Genomic DNA, 8,607 nt, shown 5'->3' with positions numbered 1-8,607 from the left:
TGTGTGTGTTCTACAGCCTGGGTGTGTGGCTGGGAAAGCCGGTGGAGGAGGTTGCTCCCTGGGTACAGAAAAGCAGACACCCACCGTCTATCTCGGGCTGGGCTCCAGGGAGGCTAGCCGTTACCCAGATGGGCTCCACTGTTGTCCCAGGCACTTGGGGGACCCTCAGCTCTCTGAAAAAAAAAAAAAGAAAAACCATATATATATATATATATATATATATATATATATATATACACATACATACATACATACACAGACAGAGACAGAGACACTATGAGAGTCCAGCTACAGCTAGCATCCTCTATCTTCCCCTTCCAGCAGATAGCTCCTGACCCTGTTGGGTGTCATATGCTGAGCAGGGGCCTCAAGGGGTGAGAGAAGAGACTAGGCAGAGGATTGGGAGGCCTTGGTGATGAGTGTCCTGCCCCCACCCCACACCCTCCCACCCCCCGTCCCACACGGGCTGTGGAGGTTAAGGCCCTCTTTTCCCGGCCTCTTCAGTCCCTGACTGGACACAGATCCAGGCCTAGAACCTCCACAGAGGACTGCTGCCCTCTCTACTCTCCGTGTTGGGAGCCTGGCAGCTCTAGACACATCTGATCTGGAAGCTCCCAGCTCCCAGTACACTCCAGGGCAGCAGGACTCTCAGGTGTCTGAGGAGGTCTGCTCACAGCAGCGGGCCGGAGGCAGCTGGGGCAGCCCTGTTCTTGTCCTATGGGTGCAATGGCCAGGCTCAGACTTGACATACTCCTCCCCCCTGGCCTCCACACTGCCAGACACTTCACTCTGATGTCATGTCAGCGGGCTCCCAGGAGAGATCCAAGCTGTTGGCAAGGACGTTACACCTCAGGTCTAATGAACCCAAGTGTACCCATGTTCTTTCTTGGCCTTCATTTGTCCATCTGTAAGATGGGTATGATATCTGGTCGTTAAGTGACAAACAAGACAGCAGGAGTTGCCTCTCCCAGAGTGACTGTCCCAGTCCTGTGTCTGTGGCCCCGGAGGACAAGCTACATCTCCCAGAGTAGAGTCTGACACAGCTCTCGGGATGGACTGACTGCCAGGGATGACCAAACCAGTTCCCTCGCCTGTGGGCAGGGAGGGAAGATCTGATGGAAGAGACCAAAGCTGAGCAATCATGAAATCAGGCCTAAGCATCCGTGAGTCAGGAAAGAGTCCCTGAAGCGTTCTTGTCCTCCCAGCCATTGTCAGTGTGGCAGTGGAGACCATGCCTGTCAGTCTCGGCTCTGCTCCCATCATGGACTCTGGGGTGAAACCAGCCCAGTGATGAGACAGACGTTGTCCTCTCCTCACTGGACACACCTACCTTCTGATCAGAATTCTGGGCTCCTTGTGGGTCTTCCAGCTTAGACAAGCTGCAGCTTCCGAGCCACTCTACCCCAGGCTGGACCTCTTTGAGCCTGATGGGAAAGACAGAAGAACAATTCTCTGGAGAGGCAGGGAGCACAGACTTGGGGAGTGGATGTCCGAGCCAGGTCACCGCTGGAAGACAGGAGGCTCAGAGTACAGAGCCTCGTGGCAGCAGGCTCCTGGTGTTCAGGCAGAGGGTGGGGAGCCTGCTCCTGCTCCCTAGAAGCCCAGGGTGCGTATGGGTGGGTGGTGGTGGAGGCCAAGATCACAGGTCTGCTGAGACAAGGGAAGAAGCCCTAGAGCTAGCCTTTGAAAAACCTGTCACCTAAAGAGGTAGAGCAGAGGCGTGTGAGTGTGTGTGGACAAGAGCTGAGCAACCATGTATCTAGGCCCAAGTGTGTGTGTGTGTGTGTGTGTGTGTGTGTGTGTGTGTGTGTGAGACTGTGCGTGTGTCTCTGCGTTTGTGTGTATATGTGTGTATATGTATGCTTGTGTGCATCTGTGTGTGTGTGTTTGTGTGTGTGTGTGTCTAGGTATATATGTGTGTGTCTGTGTGTGTGTCTGTGTATGTGGTTTTTTTGTGTGTGTCTGTGTATGTCTCTGTGTGTTTGTGTGTGTGTGTATGTATGTGTAGGTCTGCGTCTGTATGTTCTCTGTGTGTGTATGTGTGTCTGTGCATCTGTGTGTTTTGTGTATGTCTGTGTGTGAGTCTGTGTATGTCTTTGTGTATGTGTGTATGTATGTCTCTGTGTTTGTGTATTTGTGTCTCTGTGTGTCTGCATGTGTGTCTAGTGAGGAGAAGCAGAACGGAAGGAAGTTTCATTGCACACGTCTGTGACCCTCCCCTTTCCCTTATGGTCCCTGTAAGGGTTACAGCCACAGGCTGAGCTGGGCTAGGACTTCGCTAGGGGATGTTTGCCTCTAGCAGCGCACAGTGCCTGGTGAGGGGTAGATAGGTTGGAGCCAGCCCTCCCCTGTCCTCTAAGCCCTTCTGCCCACCATGGGAGGATTAGCACAAAAGTGTGACCCAGCTCAGCTGGGAGGGAACAGGCTGCTTTCACAGGCTTCTTAGCTCTCTGTCCCCAACAGCCCTGAAACAGAGACCACTCTGCTTCCCAGGTGGCAAAAATGAGACATTCTGACGTGGCTGCTATTCATGAGATTTGTCAGGATAATAATCGTCTGAGATTTGAATGGTGCCTCTGCTCTCTGTTCAGTGGGCTTTCCCCTCTACGGCCATATTTTTATCTGATGACAGAATAGGAGCTCAGGCTATTTTTACCTTGTTTCACAGTCAGAGGAACCGAGCTACAGAGAGATTTGCCTAAGGTCACCTAACGGCTTAATGACAGGGTGGCCTGGTGAAGTGACTGCGTGTTGGCCATGTCCCTGGCAGGCCCAGTGCCACCTCATTGAATGTCACTTTCTTCTCCTGCAGCAGTAGTCCAGGCGTGGAGTCCTTTCTTCTAGCATAGCATCTGATTTCCAAACATGAAGGGAGGGTTCTGTGGATGAGATCAGCTGCCCTGACCTTCCTGGATCGATTCCCCCAAGCCCATCAGAAGAGGACGGTCTGAGAGGTTGAGTTGCATTCAAGAGTAGTTAGTAAAAGCCTCTGGCTGCCAATCTCACCTCTTGCCAGAAGACCCGAGGCCCAGAACTGCTCTCACACTGAAACGCATGCTCACAGGACTCCTCGGGCCTCAGCTTGCAGAGCCTCGCCTCTTGTTGAGGGCACTTCTGCTACACCACAGGTGTGAACTGCCTGAGTTTCAGGCGGGTATGGTTGCCAGTGGCTGGCGCCGACTCTGATGTTGCACTTCATAATTCACCCCTTCCACCTGTCTATAGACTCAAAAATTGGTCACCTTATGTGTCTGCTAGAGCCCCAGGCTTGTTCACCTGGGCCTGTCTACTTATCCCCATTGATTAGGGGGATTCCTCTATCAGATTGGGGAGCTGTAGTCCTCCCATAGCCTAACTGGGCACCTCAGGACGAAGGACTTACAGCCCAGGCGGGGAGTTGTGTCCCTCCTACTGGTGATAAGTGGACTATGCTGTGAAGCCACACTGACTTCAGGAACATTTTCTCTCCCAGGCCGGAGGGGACATCCCAGGACATGGATAGGGTAGGAGGGGTGGATGGAACACTGAGGGAGGAGCTTTGGACCCCACCACCAGCACCTTTGGAAGCAGGGAGAAAGCTTGAACTCTCTGTGCTGGGAGCTGTGGGTGGCTGTGCAGACGGCGGCTGGCCACCGTGACCCTCAGGATAGTGAGTGAAAGACAGTATACAAAAGGGAGCGTGGCTCCTGATGGAGCATGCAAGGGCACCGAGTGGCAGTTTTTATCCCCACACGGGGATAAACTGTACCTGCTTCTAAGAGGCCAGAGCTCAGCCTCACATCTGATCGGCTAACTTAAAAGTGACCCAGTTGATAAGCAAAGTGTCCTTGTCCCCTGCAAAGAGCTTGACATCTTTGCTACTTCTTAAGTAATGTCTGCCCCTATGGATGCATGGGTGGGTGACTGGGTTGCCTAGAGAAAGTGGAATGTAGATGGATAACCTAAGAACACTAACGAACGTTTCTAGCGTTTCCTTAAAGGGGACAAACAATCCGTCCTAGGCAATAGCAGTAGAGGGTGCTTGGGGCAAAGCCCAGGGTGTTGCCTGGGGAAATGGAGTGTTTCCGTATCTCTTGGGGAATCCCAAGATTTCTCAGAGGGCAAAGCAGAGCTAGGTCTCGTTCAGGTCTGCCAGGAAGTCCTAAGATGTGCCCTCCCCAGCATCCTGCAAGGAGAGCCCCTGGGTTGGAAGGTTCCCTGAGTGCCTGCCTCTTCTCTTGGGTCTTCACACCAAGCAGCTGCAGGTGACTGCAGCTTGTGAGCCACAGCAGTGTTAGGAACACCGACCTCCAGGGAGCAGGTGAAGGCTGCAGGCTGCACCTCAGAAACCAGGCTCCAGCAGTGAGGTAGACAGTGTGACTCGCTGGAGGACCTCTGGACGGAAACCAAAATTTTACATTTAAATTTACATTTATTTTTAAGACATGCTTTGTGTCTCTATTTTAAACCAGTCCCTGTCTCTTTCTCCCCGCCCCCTGCCCCCCACACACACAAGAGGCTTTCCCAAGTCATCCTATTTAAATTGAGCCTCTTCCCACTTGAGAGAAAGTCTCATGTACGCTAGGCTGGCCTTGAGCTTGATATGTAGCTAAGGATCATTTTAAACGTTCTTTTTAAAGACAGATTTATGTGTGCGTTGGTGTGCTTATTATTTGTATATGTGCACACTTGTGTGAGTTTATGTGCACAGAGGAGCTCATGGAGGTCAAAGAGAGCATACAGTCCCCTGGAATTGGAGTGAATTACAGGCAGCTGTGAGTCGCCATTGGGTGGCAGCAACCAAGCCCAGGACCTCTGCAAGATCAGTGAGCACTCTTTTTTTTTTTTAATTAATTTCTCTTAATGTACATTAGTTATACATAACAATTGGACTCATTATGGCATTTCATTCATGTATATAAAATGTATTTCTATTTTACTCGCCCATTACTGCCTCTTCTTGTCCTCACTCCTATTAAACTTGGAACGTCGGATCCTCCTGCCTCTGCCTCAAACGCTGAGCTTACAGTCACTCACCCCTGCGTCCAGTTTATGTGCTGCTGAGGGTGGGCTCCGGGGACTCATGCGCCTAGGGAGAGTGACATCACCAGCCCCTACTTTTGTTTTGTAAAATATGCTTACCTAGTTCTGTCACATGCCAGGCACCATTCTACAGGTTCAAGGCTTAAGCCATTCAGTCCTCAAGGAGGCTTGTTAAGGTCTCTTGCCCACTCCATTTTGCATCTGCTGGGGAAACTGAGGACTGAGGGGGGTCAGGAAACTTGCCCGGGAATTGTACGAAGTCGTGAACGGCAGAGCTGAGACTGCAGATGTGGCCTGGTTTCAGGATCAGTGTCTTCAGTCTTGTGTCCAGGTGGCCCAAACCAGAGCTTCAAATAGGGATCATCCCACTGTGTCCCAGCTCTCAGATTCTGGCTAACTTACCTTGCATCTGCTGTGCCAACATGTGGGGTGGCACAGTGACATTCCATTCTTACAATCTGCAGGTCCTTGAGTGAAGAAGGGATGCCTGGGAAAAGGAGACACTCCTCAGAGCCTGACTCCCTAGCGTAACAACCACGGTGATTTGGGCAGACTAGGTTTGCATACGTGGACCAGGAACTGCTCCCGGCAGTCTTGTGTCTCGTCACCGTCTTTACGAAGCTAGAACAGTTTGACTGTGCCAACACACCCAGGGCAAGAAGCTGGTAAGGTGCCTCCTGCCACACCTGGCTCCTGCTCAGCCTAGGGCTGGTCTCTCTCTCTCACCTTTGCTCACAGCCTTGCTGTCTACTTGAGGCTCCTTATCTCTGTCTGCCAGTCCCATCCGTGTCTGTGTGCGTGCTGAGCCTATGCTCTTTCCAAAGCGGGTGGAGGCCCTGTGACAGCAATTTTACTTCATCAGCACTGTTGAGGTGTATAAAACAAACATTGGCACAGTTGCCTGCCCTTCCGCAAGTGTTTCAAGGATGCACATCTTTACTCCAGGATCCATAAAAAGACCAGGAAACTATGTTACCAATTCAGAAGCTGCTAGAATCCTGGGTTCTGTTTAGCTATCCTCTTACCCTCCCTTGAAGTTCTAGCACCAAAACGAATTAATATACTAGTGGTGTGTTAGTTAGTTTGATGTTGCTGTAGTAAAATACCAGACACTGGATTCTTTTAAAAAAAAAGATATATTTATTTGTTTATGTATATGAGTACAGTGTAGCTGCCTTCAGACACACCACAAGAGGGAATTGTATGCATTACAGATGGTTGCTGGGAGTTGAACTCAGGACCTCTGGAAGAGCAGTCAGTGCTCTTAACCACTGAGCCATCTCTCCAGCCCCTGGATACATTTATAAAGGAAAAAGTTGTAATTTTTGCCTGGTTGTTTTGAGACCAAGTTTCACTATGAAGTATTTAACAGACATTCATCATGATACTTATAATTTCTTGCCTCAACCTCCAGAGAGCCGAGATTTTGGGCATGCAATGTCTGGCTTAGAAAGAGGTTGGAGGCCAGAAGCTGGAGATGATGTGAACTTCCATTGTTTCAGGCTTTGGAGTGGGCCCAGTGGTGTATGGCGTCATAAGGAAGCGTTTGTAGGAAGTAGACATCGGAGCTCTAGACAAGGTGGAGGGGCCAGGCTCGCTTGTATCACAGCCCCTCAGGGAGAACTAACCTGGGAATCCTCCGAGAACTCCCTTAGTCCCTTCTGCAGACAGTGCCTCAGTCGCCTCCCACTGGGGTCTATCTCTCTCTTTTTTTAAAGATATATTTATTTATCTTATGTATATGAGTACACACTGTCACTGTCTTCAGACACACCGGAAGGAGACATCGGATCTCATTACAGATGGTTGTGAGCTGTCATGTGGTTTCTGGAAATTGAACTCAGGACCTCTGGAAGAGCAGTGTTCTTAACGGCTGAGCCATCTCTCCAACCCCTAGGCTCTACCTCTTAAAGACCCGCCACCTCTATATCAACATACCTAGGAACAAACTTCCAAAATGTGAGCTCTTGAGGGAGAAACTGCAACCCAGCCACCACAGGGAGCTTGAGAGTTTAGGTTCTACCCGCAATTTTCCGTTGGCCACAAATATGTGTATATAAATACCAGGAGGCTCTCGCTCTGTAAGCCCCAAGCTTGGGAGCTGGAGGATCAGGAATTCAACGTCACCGTCACCCTTGACTTCTGTCTTAGTTAGGGTTTACTACAGTGACCAGACACCATGACCAAGGCAACTCTTATAAGGACAACATTTTGCTGGGGCTGGCTTACAGGTTCAGACGTTCAGTTCATTATTATCAAGGTGGGAACATGACAGCATCCAGGCAGGCATGGTGCAGGAGGAGTTGAGAGTTCTACATCTTCATCTGTAGGCTGCTAGTGGAATACTCACTTCCAGGCAGCTAGGATGAGGGTCTTATAGCTCACATTCACAGTGACACACCTACTCCAACAGAGCCATACCTTCTGATAGTGCCACTCCCTGGGCTGAGCATAGACAAACCATCACAGCTTCATAGTGAGTTCAAGGTCAGCCTGGACTACAGAAAACCCTGTGTCACACACACAAACCAACAAGAAAAAAGACACAAAAGCTCACACAATAGTTAAAAACAGCTCTTATAAAATACAACTTCAGCATGAATCCCTGGGTCCTACTTCCTGGGTCCAATTCCCTTCGGTGCACAAGATAAGTCGTCTGTGCCTCTATTTGCTAATATCTTTAGTCAAGTCCTTAGTGACAAGGGATAAGGTGTGAGGCTGCTCAGTCCCCTCATGCATTCATATGACCATTCCTGGACACATAGTGACCGTTCTCTAACACATGTGAGATGGCCAGACCAAGCAGCTGAGGGGGCTTGGGATCCTCCGTCTGAAGGAATTTCAGAGATGAGCCACAGAAATGGCTGGATGGGTGCAAGGTTGAGTGGCAGTGCAGGGGTTCAATGGTGCCAGTGAGAGGTGACTGATGTGTCAGAGGCATGAAACAATATCTGATATCCAGAGCAGAGTCTCTGTCAGGACAGACAGCCAGTGAGCAGAGGAGGTTCTACACAGAGGCCAGCATGGGTGTGGCTGGCTGAACCATACACACAGCCCAGGACTAGGAGAGAGTGGGCCCAGGCAGTAACTGACCATGATGCTAAAAGTCAGGCTGCCTGCAAACTTCAAAGGAAAAGGCTTGGAAAGCCTACTGTGCTGTGTAGCATTCAAACTGCTGTAGGAAAGGAACCCACATGTGGCCAGCTGTGAGCCTTAGTGAGATCAGATGGGAATGGCCTGGCTGGGCCTTCTTCCTAGGGCTAGGCCACAGCCTGGAGAATGCATCTTTATGTACTGGGGTCTCTTTGGAAGCTGAATCTGCCCCTCTCCACCCCACCCCCACTCTGGAAATGTAATCCAGACCTCCCGGAGCTGGGAGAGTTGAAAGTTCTTCCAGACTCTTCTCTGTGTTGACATTATTGGTCTTGGTTTCACAGGACCAGCATGGTAGAGTAGGCTGGCCTGGGGGGCATTTTATATTCCTGGGGCCAGTCTCTGTGTGTGTGTGTCTGTCTGTCTGTCTGTCTCTCTGTGTGTCTTTGTGTGTCTCTGTCTCTGTTTCTCTCTGTCTCTCTGTCTCTCCCT

Source organism: Mus caroli, chromosome 15 (genome assembly GCF_900094665.2).
Source record: "Mus caroli chromosome 15, CAROLI_EIJ_v1.1, whole genome shotgun sequence".
NCBI lineage: Eukaryota > Metazoa > Chordata > Mammalia > Rodentia > Muridae > Mus > Mus caroli.
This window is presented reverse-complemented; position numbering follows the sequence as displayed.